General features: G+C 45.5%; 1 pseudogene; it reads left to right on the top strand.

Moving 5' to 3' along the window:
• Positions 1-15,552, top strand: part of LOC122941942 — a 122,366-nt pseudogene extending 106,814 nt beyond the window's left edge.
• Positions 15,553-17,986: the final 2,434 nt, after the last annotated feature.

Here is a 17,986-nt window from a genome sequence, read left to right as displayed (position 1 = left end):
TAAAAACGTTCCATCTGTTACTATTGGCAAGGTTGATGCGGAAATTGAAGGTTTTCCATGTGCTTGTAGTTCCCGTTTTGTCCTACCTGCCAGGGTGGCGCTAAAGAGCAAGAACATTTTTTGTGAGATTTTTGTAGATAGTGGAGCAGCTGTCAATCTCATTGATAATCAATTTGCTATAACACATGGTTTCCAGGTATGCACTTTGGGAAAGGATATACCTGTTTTTGCTATTGATTCCGCTCCACTTTCTCAGAAATCGTTAAAGGGCATAGTTCACAATATCCGTTTGATTGTGAGTGATACTCATGTTGAGGATGTGTCATGTTTCGTCCTAAGCGGGTTACCTACTCCTCTAGTATTGGGGCTACCCTGGCTCACTAAACATAACCCCGCCATTGATTGGCAAGCGAGGCAAATAAATGGTTGGAGTGACTTTTGCAGAGAGGTTTCAGAGGTTTCTACTAAGACTGTACCATCTTTTCTCTCAGAATTTTCGGATGTGTTTTCTGAGAGTGGTGTTCAGGAGCTGCCCCCTCACAGGGAGTACGATTGCCCTATTAATCTCATCCCAGGCACCAAGCTGCCTAAATCTCGTTTATACAATCTCTCCCAACCTGAAAGGGTCGCTACGCGTGCTTATTTCTCTGAGAGCCTGAGAAAGGGACACATACGACCCTCGAAGTCACCTGTTGCCGCTGTTTTTTTCTTTGTTAAGAAAAAAGATGGTTCTTTAAGACCATGTCTGGATTTCAGGGAGCTGAACAGTATCACAATTCGTGACCCTTATCCACTTCCTCTGATCCCGGACCTGTTTAACCAGATTGTTGGGGCTAAAGTTTTTTCCAAGTTGGATCTAAGAGGGGCATACAACCTGGTCAGGGTCAGAGAAGGAGATGAATGGAAGATGGCCTTCAATACCCCTGAGGGCCATTTTGAGAATTTGGTTATGCCTTTGGTTTGATGAATGCTCCAGCCGTCTTTCAGCATTTTGTGAACAGCATTTTTTATAATTTAATGGGGAAATTTGTACTTGTGTATCTAGATGACATTTGATATTTTTTCTCCTGATTTCAAAACTCATAAGGACCACCTACGTCAGGTCTTGCTCATCCTGCGGGAGAATAAATTGTACGCTAAACTGGAAAAATGTGTGTTTGCGGTTCCAGAAATTCAATTTCTGGGGTTTGTTCTCTCCGCTTCTGGTTTTCGCATGGACCCCGAGAAGGTCCACGCTGTGCTTGAGTGGGAGCTTCCTGAGAATCAGAAGGCGCTGATGCGTTGTTTGGGTTTTGCCAATTATTACAGGAAGTTTATTTTGAATTATTTTGGCTGAAGGGGTGGTGGTCTCTGCTCTTTATCCTGAATTGGAAAGAAGTGGCCAAAGGAGGAAAAAGGCGCTCATAGGGTGAGTAGGTTCAGAACAGGCTTCCAATTCAGGAAGAATGGTGTTGCTCACCTGCTGTCGTTGCACCTAATGTTCGGTGCAACTGTATTAGAGGCGAGTAGGAGTGGTTTAAGTGTTGCTGGTTGGTGCTGCCGGTTACGTCCGTGTTCATCTTTGGCGGGGGCCAGGCCGCCGTCTGTGTCAGTGTATGAAGTATGTATCCACTGGACTCGAGTGGGGTCCACTGGGGTCGAGTGGAGGGTGGACCATGGAGGGTGGACCATAGGCGCAAAACACAACCAGAGTTTGTTTCAAACCAATAGTTTTGTTTATTATTTTTGTTATCGTGACAATGTGTTTAAGGGTTCTGTGGACCCCTTTTTCAAGTCTAAAAAACATGTACATACAAATTATATAAAAAGGGATAATAGTAATAATTAACCTATTCAAGTGAATTTTGGATAGGTTTGTCCCCAAGTTATACTGGTTAAATTGATATAAGTTCCTGTTTTATCCTTCATCATGTTGAGACTGGTGTTTGGATAACTGATCAAAACTGGGGGATTGCTATACGCTGAAGATTTGCTATACTCCCCTGGCATAACTACTAGCTCTTGTAAGAGCTGTTCCTGCTCTCTGGTTTTAGGAGAGGTTCACCCACTGGAGCCTGGAGCCTTGTCGTAGGTCCAGGGTGGGTAGGAGACGGTGAGACCTCAACCAAGCTTCGGCGGTTCGTGGGGTCTGCAGTGCGTACGGTGTCAAGTGGAGTGCTTGGAGTCCTCAGAAAGCACTAGGAGCATCTATCGACGGAGGTTCCCGGTCGGGGTCCCAGGAGATCCGTTACAAGTAGTAATAATAATATGGCCGTCAGGCTTAGATTTGGATGTAGATATAAATGGATGAATGGATACATATATACGTGAATACCATGATGTCAATAAAAAATAAAATAAAAAAAAGATTATATAATAGTAATAAAAATATAATTATATAAACAGCTATCAATTGTAAAATATGAAAATAAAAATGTAAATATATATATATATATTTACATTTTTATTTTCATATTTTACAATTGATAGCTGTTTATATAATTATATTTTTATTACTATTATTATTTTTTATTATTATATTATATAATCTTTTTTCATTGACATCATGGTATTCACGTATATATGTATCCATTTATATCTACATCCAAATCTAAGCTTTTTTTTATTATTATTACTACTATTATTATTACTATTATCCCTTTTTATATAATTTGTATGTACATGTTTTTTAGACTTGAAAAAGGGGTCCACAGAACCCCGAAACGCGTTGTCACGATAACAAAAATAATAAAAAACCCTATTGGTTTGAAACAAACTGGTTGTGTTTTGCGCCTATGGTCCACCCTCCACTCGACCTCAGAGTCCAGTGGATACTGGCTTCATATCCTGAATTGGAGGCAGAGGTTCAGGCAGCCCAGGCAGAGGCTCCTGATCTTTGTCCTCCTGGTAGGTTGTTTGTGCCTCTCGCTTTAAGACACAAGGTTTTTAAGGAGCACTACGATACTGTCCTTGCTGGGCACCCGGGGGGTAGAGCCACAGTGGATCTCATCGCTCGGAGATTCTGGTGGCCGGCGCTTCGTAAGTCGGTTGAGGGTTTTGTGGCAGCCTGCGAGACCTGCGCTCGTGCCAAAGTCCCTCATTCACGGCCATCAGGTCCTCTCCTCCCGTTACCCATTCCTTCCCGTCCTTGGACACATCTGTCCATGGACTTCATTACGGACCTGCCTCGTTCCTCGGGGAAGACTGTGATTCTGGTGGTGGTGGAGCAAAATGGCGCATTTCATTCCTTTTCCTGGGTTGCCCAATGCTAAGACACTGGCGCAGGCATTTATTGATCACATTGTCAAATTGCATAGTATTCCTTCAGACATAGTCTCTGATAGGAGCACGCAGTTTGTTTCCAGATTCTGGAAGGCTTTCTGTTCTCGCTTGGGGGTTCGTTTGTCATTCTCTTCTGCTTTCCACCCACAGTCGAATGGCCAGACGGAGCGCGTCAATCAGAATCTGGAGACATATCTGCGCTGTTTTGTGGCAGAGCATCAGGAGGATTGGTGTTTTTTTCTCTCCCTTGCTGAGTTTGCTTTAAATAACCGTCGTCAGGAGTCCTCTGATAAGTCACAATTTTTTGGTGCATATGGGTTTCATCCGCAGTTTGGGACATTCTCTGGAGAGGGGTCTTCTGGTTTACCTGATGAGGAGAGATTCTCCTCGTCTTTGTCATCTATTTGGCAAAAGATTCAGGATAATCTAAAGAGCATGAGTGAGATATATAAGCGTGTGGCGGATAAGAGACGTGTGCCTGGTCCGGACCTGAATGTTGGTGATCTGGTGTGGTTGTCTACTAAGAATATCAAATTGAAGGTTCCCTCCTCGAAGTTGGGTCCTAAGTTTATTGGGCCTTACAAAATCTTGTCCGTCATCAATCCTGTTGCCTACCGTCTTGATCTTCCTCAGGCTTGGAAGATCCATAATGTTTTTCATAAGTCCCTATTAAAAACTTATGTCCAACCCATTGTACCCTCTTCTTTGCCTCCTCCTCCGATTGTGGTTGATGGTAATCTTGAATTTCAGGTCTCTAGGATTGTGGATTCTCGTGTTGTCCACAGTTCTCTCCAGTACCTCATTCATTGGGAGGGTTATGGTCCCGAGGAGAGGATGTGGGTCCCAGTGACGGACATTAAGGCCACTCGTCTCATCAGGGCTTTCCATAGGTCCCATCCTTAGAAGGTGGGCTCTGAGTGTCCAGAGTCCACTCGTAGAAGGAGGGGTACTGTCACCGCCAGACATCTGAGAAGCTCTGACAGACGTTCTCCAGAACCTCCTGCTTCTTTTGTTTTGCTTTCGTTTTGTCATCTCGTTTCCCTCTCTCAGCTGTCATCTAGTTGCACTGATTGCATCCCTTTAAATCCCCTCCCATACTGCATCACTTTGCGGTTTATACAACTTCCTGGAGTGTGTGCATGCTGGATGCTACAACTGATGCTTCTACAGATAAGTCTGTTCATTTATTTGTGTTTTCCTGTTTGCTTGATCCTAGGTGACCCTGACTCCCTCCGTATTAAGTGTAGGGAGCCGGTGGTCGTTTCCCCTCACTATTATAGGGTGTTCAGGTGTCACGGCCATGGTCATGGTCGTGACTCCTGAACCGCATGCTGTTGCCTGTGGTTTGGTTTGGTTGTTCAACCACAGGTGAGGGGCGCTAGTATGTTGCCTCACTTGTGGTTGCCGCGGGCAACAAGTGGTTTGGTATTGTCGCAGTATAGCAGCCTGAGCTGGTGCTAGGCAGCTTGCTGCAATGTGCATGCGGTTGCACCTGGCAACCTCTCTGTTAGGTGTGTGTGTATGTTTTGCACTTTGTATGTCTGGTGTGCACGAGGTTTATGTAGGTGTGCACTGTGACACTTCCCTTCACTGTGGCTGCACGTGGCAACGTTTGGTATGGTGTACATGTGGTGGCAGTGTCCTGGCCTTCTGGCTGACTCCCAGGACATGGTTGCCCCCCATGTTGTTGCCTGCGGTAACAGCTGCAGTGTGATGTTCATTTGGACACTTCCCCTTTAAGTGGTTTCACTTCCCTGGTTAGTGTTGGAAGGGTTAATTCCCTCTCCTGTGTGTGTCTGTGTGGGTGTGGCCACTTTGGGCTATAAAGCCTCTTTGGAGATCTGAAGCTGAGGGGTTCTTCAGCCATGCTTTGCTGGAGACATCCTCCTGGTAATTCCATCTGCCAGTGGGGGCCACCCTTGTGGTCATAAATTGTTATATATTGTTTATACACGACGTTATGAGGATGTGTTTGTGTGTCATGTCTATTTATTGCAGTGTATGGTTTCCTGGCGTCCTGTGTGGTGTGTGTGCTCTGTCTATTGTGTTTGTGGACAGCAGCACTTATACTTAGGGTCCCAGGCTCTGTGTCTGTGGCAGGTAGGTGTTAGTACTAGTTGCACATACCTGCCATTGCCATATGACTGTTCCTGTTCCCCTTTCTTTATAGTTTGGCCATCTTTAGACTCCTATTTCTCCATGTCCAGGAGGAACAGGTAGTCTACCCAGCTCCTAGCTTAGGGACCTGCGGAGGGTTAGTAGGGACCCGAGGTTCCAGAGCATGAGTCCTCCTACCTCCAAGGTCGGCTCATGTCGCTAGGAGTTAGGGTCAGATTAGGGAAGCAATAGGAGCTGACCTGCTCCCTAATTCTGTCTTCCTGGCCGAGTCGTGACTACCATCTTCTGTCATCGCACGGCTGAGGGTTTTCCCCATCCTCAGCCGTGACATCAGGTGTCATACAGTCGAGGAACGAGGGTATGCAATAGAGATTTTTGCATAGGCTGAGCAGTAAGGGAGAGAGCTAGGGCTGTTACAGGGCTTACCCTTTGGTTCCTTAGATTTGGATCAAGTCAGTCGGATCTTCATTTGTGTCTTCTAGTTTTCTGTAACACCTTCCGTGACATATATATTCATCCTCTTTCTTTATTTCGGCTGCTTGCTGCTTCTTGTATTTCTGCAAGGTTGTAGGAGACCACTTGCTGAGAGCTCTCACTTCTCTTGTGCCGTCTTCCCTCCAGTTCTATAAACATACAGAAGCTATCGCATATAGTGTAATATGCCAGGACTCAGTAAGAAATCTCTTTTGGAAGGCCCACACTCGGATACTGTCATAGGCTAGTTTCACACTTTCGCCCTGCCGCTAGTTCACGTGTGCCTCCGGACTGCCTCTCCGTTCCTATTGACTATAATGGGGGCGGGGGCGGAGTTCCGGTGGCAGCGCACGGCGAGAGGCAGCTGGACTAAAAGTACGACATGCAGTACTTTTAGTCCGGCTATCTCTCGCCGTGCTGCCGCCAGAACTCCGCCCCCATTATAATCAATGGGGACGGAGCGGCAGTCCGGGGGCACACGTGAACTAGCGGAAGGACGGATCCGACAGGCTGTTCACCCGCCAGAACAGCCTGCCGCACTCCCCTGCCGCTAATGTTAAAGTACCCTTAGTTGCTTATTCATTGACTGTTAGAATAGTCATCGTACTGAGCAGTGTGAATTTGGACTAAAATCGCGACTATTTTAGTTGATTTGCTAGCTCTGATTGACTGGTACAGATTCAGCATTTTTTTTCAATGACTTGGTATGCTAAAGCATTCAAATTTTCCTTCACTGGAACTAAAAGGCAGAGGCCGACCCCTAAAGAACAACCCTATAGCAGTTAGGTAGATAACGTTCTCCTAGCATTCACCAAATCCAGATGCGTTTATTAGACCTCCAGATAGAGAAAGAAGCATGATTGATCACTCCACAGACCACATTTCCACTGCTCCACAGTCCAGGAGTAGAGTTGAGCGAACCCGAACTTTAGGTTGTTCGGCACCCGAACATTGGCGTAATAGTTCAGGCTTTGGGTTCGATGTTCGGTGATTTTTATGGAGCTTTTTGAAAGGCTGCTTGCCCCAAAAGGCCATCACAGCCATGCCTACTATTGGTGTGGCTGTGATTGGCCAACTGCAGCATGTGACCCAGCCTCTATTTAAGCTGGAGTCACTTAGCGCCGCCCGTCACTCTGCTCGGATTAGTGTAGGGAGAGGCTGCAGCTGCTGTGAGGGATAGAACAGGGAGCGATCTTATAAAGAACTGGTTTATGAACTCAGCGATCTACAGAAAAAGTGTTTTGTGGGTGCAGTGCACAATCTTTTTAAGCCTGCCCTGAGCCAACTACTGCTGAAAATGAACTTTATTTTCTTCATTTCATCAATACCTGATCAGCAGCCATTTTATGCAACGATAGTGCACCAACATAGGCTATCTGCAAGTCCAGAAATACAGCTTTGGCATACTGGGGTGAAAAAACCCTCTAATATACTGCACATCTGGGATTAGACAAGCATAAGTGACTGTCACATTTAGGATAGAAATACAGCTTTTTGGTTAGGGTGAAAAAAGCCTGTAATATACTGCACATCTGTGATTACACGTGCATAAGTCACTGTCACATTTAGGACAGAAATACAGCTTTTTGGTTAGGGTGAAAAAAGCCTGTAATATACTGCACATCTGTGATTACATGTGCATAAGTCACTGTCACATTTAGGACAGAAATACAGCTTTTTGGTTAGGGTGAAAAAACCCTCTAATATACTGCACATCTGGGATTACACATGCATGAATGACTGTCACATTTAGGCCATAAATACGGCTTTGGCATACTGGGGTGAAAAAAGCCTCTCATATACTGCAGATCTGGGATTACACGTGCATAAGTGACTGTCGCATTTAGGCCATAAATACGGCTTTGGCATACTGGGGTGAAAAAAGCCTCTCATATACTGCACATCTGGGATTACAAGTGCATAAGTGACTGTCACATTTAGGACAGAAATACAGCTTTTTGGTTAGGGTGAAAAAACCCTCTAATATACTGCACATCTGGGATTAGACAAGCATAAGTGACTGTCACATTTAGGACAGAAATACGGCTTTTTGGTTACTAGGGCGAAAAAAGCCTCTGATATACTGCATATCTAGGATTAGACGTGCATAAGTGAGTGTTACATTTAGGCCACAAATACCGCTGTCATATAGAGAAATAAAATTATAGAGTGCAATACCCTACATCAGGGTTTATATTGGCGGTTAATTATTTTTAACAGACTTAACCACTTTTTACTTTGCTTTGTGAACGCTAACTATGAGGCAAACATCTAATAAGGGACGCGGTCATGGTCGTGGTGTTGGTGTTGGTGGGGCCTCTGGTGCAGGGAGAGGACGTGGCCGTTCTGCCACAGCTACACATCCTACTAAACCTACTACCTCAGGTCCCAGTAGCCGCCAGAATCTACAGCGATATTTGGTCGGGCCTAATGCCGTTCTAAGGATGGTAAGGCCTGAGCAAGTACAGGCGCTAGTCAATTGGGTGGCCGACAGTGGATCCAGCACGTTTACATTATCTCCCACCCAGTCTTCTGCAGAAAGCGCACAGGTGGTGCCTGAAACCCATGCCCATCAGTCTGTCACATCACCCCCGTGCATATCGGGGAACCTGTCTGAGCCTCAAGTCATGCAGCAGTCTCTTATGCTGTTTGAAAACTCAGCTGGCAGGGTTTCCCAAGGGCATCCACCTAGCCCTTCCCCAGGGGTGGAAGACATAGAATGCACTGACGCACAACCACTTATGTTTCCTGATGAGGACATGGGAATACCACCTCAGCACGTCTCTGATGATGACGAAACACAGGTGCCAACTGCTGAGTCTTTCTGCAGTTTGCAGACTGAACAGGAGGTCAGGGAGGAAGACTGGGTGGAAGACGATGCAGGGGACGATGAGGTCCTAGACCCCACATGGAATGAAGGTCGTGCCACTGACTTTCAGAGTTCGGAGGAAGAGGCAGTGGTGAGATCGAGCCAACAGCGTAGAAAAAGCGGGAGCAGGGTGCAAAAGCAGAGCAGCCTTCTCCAAAACAGTTTGCCTGCTACTGGCCACCGTCAACAGGGACCGAGCACACCAAAGGCAGATTCAAGGAGTTCCCTGGCATGGCACTTCTTCACACAATGTGCTGACGACAAGACCCGAGTGGTTTGCACGCTGTGCCATCAGAGCCTGAAGCAAGGCATTAACGTTCTGAACCTTAGCACAACCTGCATGGTTAGGCATCTACATGTGAGACACGGGCTGCAGTGAAGTAAGCACCTTTAAAACCAAGAAAGGGCTCAGGCCTCTCCTATTCCCTCTTCTGCTGCTGCTGCTGCCTCGGCCTCTTCCTCCGCCTCTGGAGGAACGTTGGCACCTGCCACCCAGCAAACAGAGGATGTGCCACCAACAACACCACCTCTGTCACCAAGCATCTCCACCATGTCACACGGAAGCGTTCAGCTCTCCATCTCACAAACCTTTGAGAGAAAGCGTAAATTCCCACCTAGCCACCCTCGATCCCTGGCCCTGAATGCCAGCATTTCTAAACTGCTGGCCTTTGAAATGCTGTCATTCAGGCTGGTGGAGACAGACAGCTTCAAACAGCTCATGTCGCTTGCTGTCCCACAGTATGTCGTTCCCAGCCACCACTACTTTTCCAGGAGAGCTGTGCCCTCCCTGCACAACCAAGTGTCGGATAAAATCAAGTGTGCACTGCGCAACACCATCTATGGCAAGGTCCACCTAACCACAGATACGTGGACCAGTAAGCACGGCCAGGGACGCTATATCTCCCTAACTGCACACTGGGTAAATGTAGTGGCGGCTGGGCCCCAGGCGGAGAGCTGTTTGGCACACGTCCTTCCGCCGCCAAGGATCGCAGGGCATCATTCTTTGCCTCCTGTTGCCTCCTTTTCCTACTCGGCTTCCTCCTCCTCTTCTTCCACCTCCTCATCCGGTCAGCGACAGACCTTCACCACCAACTTCAGCACAGCTAGGGGTAAACGTCAGCAGGCCGTTCTGAAACTGATGTGTTTGGGGGACAGGCCCCTACACTGCGCAGGAGTTGTGGCGGGGTACAGAACAACAGACCGACGAGTGGTTGCTGCCAGTGGGCCTCAAGACCGGCCTGGTGGTGTGCGATAATGGGCGAAATCTCGTTGCAGCTCTGGGACTAGCCGGTTTGACGCACATCCCTTGCCTGGCGCATGTGCTGAATTTGGTGGTGCAGAAATTTATTCACAACTACCCCGACATGTCTGAGCTGCTGTATAAAGTGCGGGCCGTCTGTGCACGCTTTCAGCGGTCTCATTCTGCTGCTGCTCGCCTGTCAGTGCTGCAGCGTAACTTCGGCCTTCCCGCCCACCGCCTCCTATGCGACGTGCCCACCAGGTGGAACTCCACCTTACACATGCTGGAGAGACTGTGCGAGCAGCAGCAGGCCATAGTGGAGTTTTAGCTGCAGCACGCACGGGTGAGTCGCACTGCGGAACAGCACCACTTCACCACCAATGACTGGGCCTCCATGCGAGACCTGTGTGCCCTGTTGCGCTGTTTCGAGTACTCCACCAACATGGCCAGTGGCGATGACGCTGTTATCAGCGTTACAATACCACTTCTATGTCTCCTTGAGAAAACACTTAGGGCGATGATGGAAGAGGAAGTGGCCCAGGAGGAGGAAGAGGGGTCATCTCTAACACTTTCAGGCCAGTCTTTTAGAAGTGGCTCAGAAAGAGGATTTTTGCAACAGCAGAGGCCAGGTACAAATTTGGCCTGCCAGGGCCCTCTACTGGAGTACGAGGAGGATGGGGATGAAGCATGTTCACAGCGGGGTGGCATCCAACGCAGCTCGGGCCCATTACTGGTGCGTGGCTGGGGGGATACGGAGGACTCAGACGATACGTCTCCCACAGAGGACAGCTTGTCCTTACCTCTGGGAAGCCTGGCACACATGAGCAACTACATGCTGCAGTGCCTGCGCAACGCCTGCAGAGTTGCCCACATTTTAACGTATGCTGACTACTGGGTGGCCACCCCTGCTGGATCCCCGTTACAAAGACAATGTGCCGTCTTTAATTCCCTCACTGGAGCGTGATCGGAAGATGCGCGACTACAGGCGCGCGCTGGTAGACGCGCTCCTGAGAGCATTCCCGACTGATGTCGGGGGACAAGTGGAAGCACAAGGCAAAGGCAGGGGAGGAGGTTGCCAGCGCAGCTGTGTCAGCGCCAGCACCTCACAAGGCAGGGTTAGCATGGCCGACATGTGGAAAAGCTTTGTCACGTCGCCGCAACAACCGGCCCCAACTGCTGATATGGAGCGTGTTAGCAGGAGGCAACATGTTGTAACAGTACCTGTGCACACGACTACACGTACTGACTGACTGGTTCTGCCCCATTCAACTTCTGGGTCTCCAAATTGTCCACATGGCCAGAGATTGCCCTGTATGCCTTGGAGGTGCTGGCCTGCCCTGCAGCCAGTGTACTCTCTGAACGTGTATTTAGCACGGCAGGAGGCGTAATTACAGACAGACGCAGCCGCCTGTCCACAGCCAATGTGGACAAGCTCACGTTCATTAAAATGAACCAGGCTTGGATCCCACAAGACTTGTCTGTACCTTGTGCAGAATAGACATTTATACCACCATCAAACATACATTCTTGTACTCAAGTCAAGTGCAATGATTTTTTTTTTTTTTTGTGGCCCAATATTTTAGGGGCTACCTACCCAATAAAAAATAAATAAAAAACATTGTTGGCTACCTGTTCCTCCTCCATTGCTGCCTCCACCTACAACACCACATTCACCGCCTCCTCAACCTCCGACTCCATATCCACCTCCTTCTCTGAGTTGCAGGTTAATAATTTGTAATTTTTAGTTATTTTATTTCATTTTAAGTTATTTCCCTATCCACATTTGTTTGCAGAGCAGTTGCCAGTGCTCTTAAGCACATTTTTACTGCCTTTTACATCCCTCTAGCCTTTTGAAGGACTATTTTAGAGCCCTAAATTGAAAAAAATCTTATTTTCAATTGTCGGGTGACATTTTACAATTTTTGGCGTATACAAACCCCTGCTGTGCCTGGGTGACAGGGGCCTAAATCTCTCAAAACCCTCTGTTGTATTGCTGGGTGACATGAACCCCCTTTTGTCGTGAATGAACCCCTGCTCTGCATTGCTGACAGGGGCCTAAATCTCTCAAAATCCTCTGTTGTATTGCTGGGTGATGTGAACCCCCTTTTGCCATGAATGAACCCCTGCTCTGCATTGCTGACAGGGGCCTAAATCTCTCAAAATCCTCTGTTGTATTGCTGGGTGACATGAAACCCCTTTTGCCGTGAATGAACCCCTGCTTTGCATTGCTGACAGGGGCCTAAATCTCTCAAAATCCTCTGTTCTTTTGCTGGGTGACATGAACCCCATTTTGCCGTGAATGAACCCCTGCTCTGCATTGCTGACAGGGAACTAAATTTAGTAAAAACATCTGTTACTGATCGGAAGATGCGTGACTACAAGTGAACGCTGATGATAGCATTCCCACCTGACAGCAAGGGCACAGTGGAAGCACAAGGTGAAGGCAGAGGAGGAGGAAGAGGTCGCCAACGCAGCTGGGGCACCACCAGCACCTGAGAAGGCAGGGTTAGCATGGCCCAAATGTGGAAAAGCGTTGTCAGCCTTGGAGGTGCTGACCTGCCCTGCAGCCAGTGTATAGTGTGAACGTGTGTTTAGCATGGCAGAGATCATTATCACAGGCCACAGCCAATGTGGACAATCTTACGTTTATTAAAATGAACCAGGCATGGATCCCACAGGACTTGTCCGTACCTTGTGCAGAATAGACATTTATACCAGCCTCAACCATTCATTCTTGTACTCAAGTGCACTTATTCTTTGTTTTATTTTGTTATATGTCCTAATATTTTGGGGGATACCCCAATTTAAAAATAACACTATTCCTCCTTCACCGCCGCTTCCACCTACACTGCCATGTCAACCTACACCACCACATCCACCCATCCACCGCCTCCTCAACTTTCTACTCCTAGTTCCAGATTGCTTTTTTTTTAATTTTTCGGTATTTTATGTTATTTTAAGTCATTTCCTTATCCACATTTGTTTGCAGAACAGTTGCCATGCTCTTAAGCAGCTTGTGATGCCTTTTGCAGCCCTCTAGCCCTTTCCAGGACTATTATAGAGCCATTTTAGTGCCCAAAAGTTCGTGTCCCCATTGACTTCAATGGGGTTCGGGGTCAAGTTCGGGTCCTAAACCCGAACTTTTTTTTCAAGTTTGGCCGAACCTGCCGAACCCGAACATCCAGGTGTCCGCTCAACTCTATCCAGGAGCTATGTACACACCAGATTTTTTTCAATTAAAGCTACAAGTAGATGATACAGTATAAAGTACTTCTCCTGAATAAATTAAAATATAAATAAAAAATCTAAAATGTGTAATCTATTGTTACACTAATTCCAAAGCCATGACCTCTTTGTATATTTGACCGTTCTGCTCCTGACCTCTGCCCTGCTCTGTGCTGAAATGCATGTAGCCATCAGTGTGTGAGATGGACACCACCTAATAGCACTGACTCACAGGTCCCTTCATGATTCTCCACTGAGTATTTCACTAGAAAACAGTGGTGGTAGACACATAAAAACATGACCCTATGAAGATGCTTCAAGATAAGAGTGGGAAATTCAATCTGAACTTCAAATATAATTTTATTTGCCGAGATTTTGCGCAGGATCTTTAATCAAGATGGTGATGGCTGGCTCTTCGCAATCAAATGTATGAGGGTAAGTATGATTTTTTATTTATTTATTCACAGTGTAATATTAATATCAGATCAGGTATGAACGTGGCATCTGAAGGGTACAATGATAGGGGTGGCGTAATCGCCGTTCCCTGTCATTGCACCCACTACTTATAAAGAAATGCGCTTCGTGACAAAGTAATTAGTCACAAAGCAAATTTCTTTGTAAAATTCGGCAAAGCAGCCGAGTTGAATTTTCCAACACTTCGCTCATCTCTAATCATGATCTACTGGTCTACTGTTAGATTATCTGTTTTCCAACTGCTGTAAGTGAGTTGATAATTTTGCTCCATGATGTGTAATTTGCATGGAAATGTTTTATAATATCAATATAATGTTAAGGTTATATTATTTAAAAAATCGGATTTAATCTTAGCAGTTGACTGTATGAACAGCTCATAGGAACATCTGATATCTTTAGATTTTCAAGCAGATGACCATGGTTTCACAGAAGATACTGATGAAGATCTTGTCATTGTCCCAGATAAACCCTCAACCTTTCACGAAGATCTATCAACTTATCCTTTGGATCGACTCCAATCTTCTGATGCATTACTGACTGTTAAGCGAAACAAAAGATACAGAAGGAGTGTTCAATCTCAAAGAAATCACTCAGGGAAAAAGTCATTTTCCTGTTCAGAATGTGGAATACGTTTTAATTATGAATCAAGTCTTGTTAAACATGAGAGAATTCACACAGGGGCGAAGCCATTTTCATGTTCAAAATGTGGAAAATGTTTTCCAGATACATCACATCTTGTTAGACATTGGAGAACTCACACTAAGAAGAAGCCATTTCTATGTTTAGAATGTGGAAAATGTTTTGCAGATAAATCACATCTTGTTATACATCAGCGAATTCACACAGGAGAGAAGCCATTTTCATGTTCAGATTGTGGAAAATGTTTTAACTATAAATCAGATCTTATTATCCATCAGAGAACTCATACAGGGGAGAAGCCATTTTCATGTTCAGATTGTGGAAAAAGTTATAACTATAAATCGGCTCTTGTTATACATGAGAGAATTCACACAGGGGAGAAGCCATTTTCATGTTCACAATGTGAAAAGCGTTTTAACTATAAATCAGGTCTTGTTATACATGAGAGAATTCACACTGGCGAGAAGCCGTTTTCATGTTCAAAATGTGGGAAATGTTTTAGAGATAAATCACATCTTGTTACACATCAGAGAATTCACACAGAGGATAAGCCATTTTCATGTTCAGAATGTGGGAAATGTTTTAACCATGAATTGCATCTTGTTAAACATCAGAGATGTCATATAGAGAATAAGCGATTTTCATGTTCAGAATGTGGCAAATGTTTTAACCGTAAATCACATCTTATTAGACATGAGATAATTCACACAGGAGAGAGGCCGTTTTCATGCTCAGAATGTGGAAAATGTTTTAACCGTAAATCATATCTTGTTATACATGAGAGAATTCACACAGGGGAGAAGCCATATTCATGCTCAGTATGTGGAAAATCTTTTAACCAGAAAGCAAGTCTTGTTACACATCAAAGAATTCACACAGGGAAGAAGTAATTTTCATGTTCAGAATGTTGGAAATGTTTTACTCACAAATCTACTCCTGTTGATCATCAAATAATTCACATACAGGAGAAGCCATCCTGATGTGTGGTATGTGGAAATAGTTGTAGCCAATAGTCCGCTGTAATTGCAGATCAAAGAACTTGCAGAGAAAAATATTTTCATGTCCACAATTTGGGAAATGTTTTATCTACAAATCAAATCTCCATAAACGGAATTTTTTTCCTGCCAATTAAAATCAGATAGTGACACATAATTTTTTACTAATCTGTTTTTATTTTCTGATTGAAGATTATTTTATTGTATTTCCTAAAGATGATTATGGGGGCTGCCATCTTGCCTGAGCTGTTCTTAAAGGACTTAGCCACGTTCTGGTTACTGTTGACCAATGTGTTTGTAAGATGATTATATGGCTTTTACTAATATATCCTTTCTTGAAATTCTGTGTCATTTTCTATATTTCATAAGCTCTGTATGCCCCGATGTTTACCAAGTCTTTTGTGCCGTCCATAGGGAGGTCCTGTCCATAAAATGGGAAAAGGGGGTGATTTGATTTTTTTATTAAAATTTTTTTTTATTCTTTTTACACATATATTACGTCTCCTCCCATAGATAGTAATGCATTACCATTTATACATTATTCCATATTGTATAGGATGTTTTTGTGGCATATGTGGTCCACTGCCAGGATCCTCCATTGTATGCATTATTTGCTGGGGATTGCAATTTGCAGCAGATCACATATGGAGGTTTTGCGCCCCTGGTTATAAATACGCTACAGTATTTGGGGTTTTGAGCATTTCCTCTTATTTTGGCCACTTTACTCAGTGATTTGTCTCTATGTAGGGAATATGCAATTTTTTATCTTTGGCAACATTCTGGTGCACCTGGTAGCCTGTGTCACACTAGCCTGTTATAGGTGGGGCTCACAGCCTCCTCCCATTGTATTTGTGATCTCACTTTGGAGGTTTGTGGAAGTGTGGCTGTGAGTCGGACCTTAGCGACTATCAGACAGTGTTCACACACTATAGGTAGCTTTTGCGGTAGGTCCCGCGCCAACTAAGATACCTTGACGGGGTGCACGGGCTCCGATATGTACGGAATATATTGGCTAAAGTCTCATTTTTACATCTAGCGTGAGGGTTTAGCCTTGTATTTTCATTTGCATATATTGTAATGCACCTTTACAGTGATTTATTTATTTTTATAGTCTAATCAACACATTATTCCATATTGTTTAGGATTTTTTTTGTGGCACATGTGGTCCGCTGCCGTCATCCTCCAGTGTATGTATTATATGCTGGAGATTGCCGTTTGCAGCGGATCACATGTGGAGGTTTTGCTCCTTCTTCAGGGTGTTAAACAGGTGAGTAATTAGGGTGAGGACTGTCTAATTAGAAGTTAAAAAGCCAGGCTTGAGGGCAGCTCAGTCCTATGAATCCAGAGGAAAAAAAGCAGGCTGGTTTGAGAGCTGCATTTATACAGGCAGGCAAATAACGCGGAGTTTGTGAGCGTTTGCATGTTTGATTTTTAAGTGTGTGACTTTAAATTACGTGACTTGAAATTCAGGGACTTTAGGAGGGGACTACAATAAGCTAGAGTCCTTATCATATTGTATTTTTCTCTTTTCTTGCGTAATCCCAATTTAGTATGTGCTCCATTATTGACAACGCAGTACAGTGCACATATTGTCTAATGTATGCAGTCCTGGAACAGCCGTTTGAGGGTGGATATCTCTGTTTAAAATGTGAGCAAATTGCCCGTTTGGAATCGCACATCGAGTATCTAAATGGGCGAATTTCAACAATGAGAGACATTGACAATGTAGAAAAGAGTTGTCACGACCGCTATCCCAGCAGCAGTCGTGTCGTACCAGACGGAGGGGAAGGGGGACCCTTATCTATGGATGGGAGATAGAACGGCCACCCCTGACTAACCCTAAGCTGGCACCTGTCTGCCCTGATACCCTAGACGGGGTGTGAACCCGTGCGGCGAGCAGGATGCCTAAACCCTCAGTCACCCTAGCAAGACTAGACTGGGGAAAGGCAGATGGGAGCACTAGTCACCATCACTCATGTCTAGGAGAACAACAGGGGAAGACAGCAACAAACAAACAATCTATAACAGAGATAGACTTATCCAGTCACGAGCAGAGAAGGTGATCCCAATAACGACAGTCCACGCCAGACAAGAGCTCCACAGCAATACCGTCAAACGATCTCCTTCAAAGGTCAGAATAGCACTGGAAGTAAGGACTATATCTGGCAATGACTGCAAGTGAAACTGAAACTAATATAGTAGCTGGGAGTGGCAGACAGGACTCACCTGAGAAGGATGCCTACAAACTCCCAGTCAGGACAAAAAGGTTCACAAGGCAAAACCCGGATGACATACCCTGAATCACAGAGCAAACTCACAAGCTATCGCGAGTAGCAAGTCGCTGCGACCTTCTCCTCCCAGACCTGTCTGGATCAGTCACAGTCGTGACAGTACCCCCCTTTCTACGAGGGGCCATCGGACCCTCAAGACCAGGCCTCTCCGGATGGGACCTATGAAAAGCCCGAATGAGTCTGTCCGCCTTTATCTCTGATGCTGGCACCCACATTCTCTCTTCGGAACCATAACCTTTCCAGTGCACCAGGTACTGAAGAGAGCGGCGAACATATCGTGAATCAACAATCTTTTCTACCTAAAACTCAAGACTGCCATCAACAACCATCGGTGGAGGCGGTAATGGCAATGGTTCAGGAGGTTCTACATATCTCTTAAGCAGAGATCTGTGGAAGACAT

The sequence above is a fragment of the Bufo gargarizans genome, chromosome 6 (assembly GCF_014858855.1).
Source record: "Bufo gargarizans isolate SCDJY-AF-19 chromosome 6, ASM1485885v1, whole genome shotgun sequence".
Lineage (NCBI taxonomy): Eukaryota > Metazoa > Chordata > Amphibia > Anura > Bufonidae > Bufo > Bufo gargarizans.
Note: the sequence above shows the minus strand (reverse complement) of the source record. Positions and strands in the feature narration are given on the sequence as shown.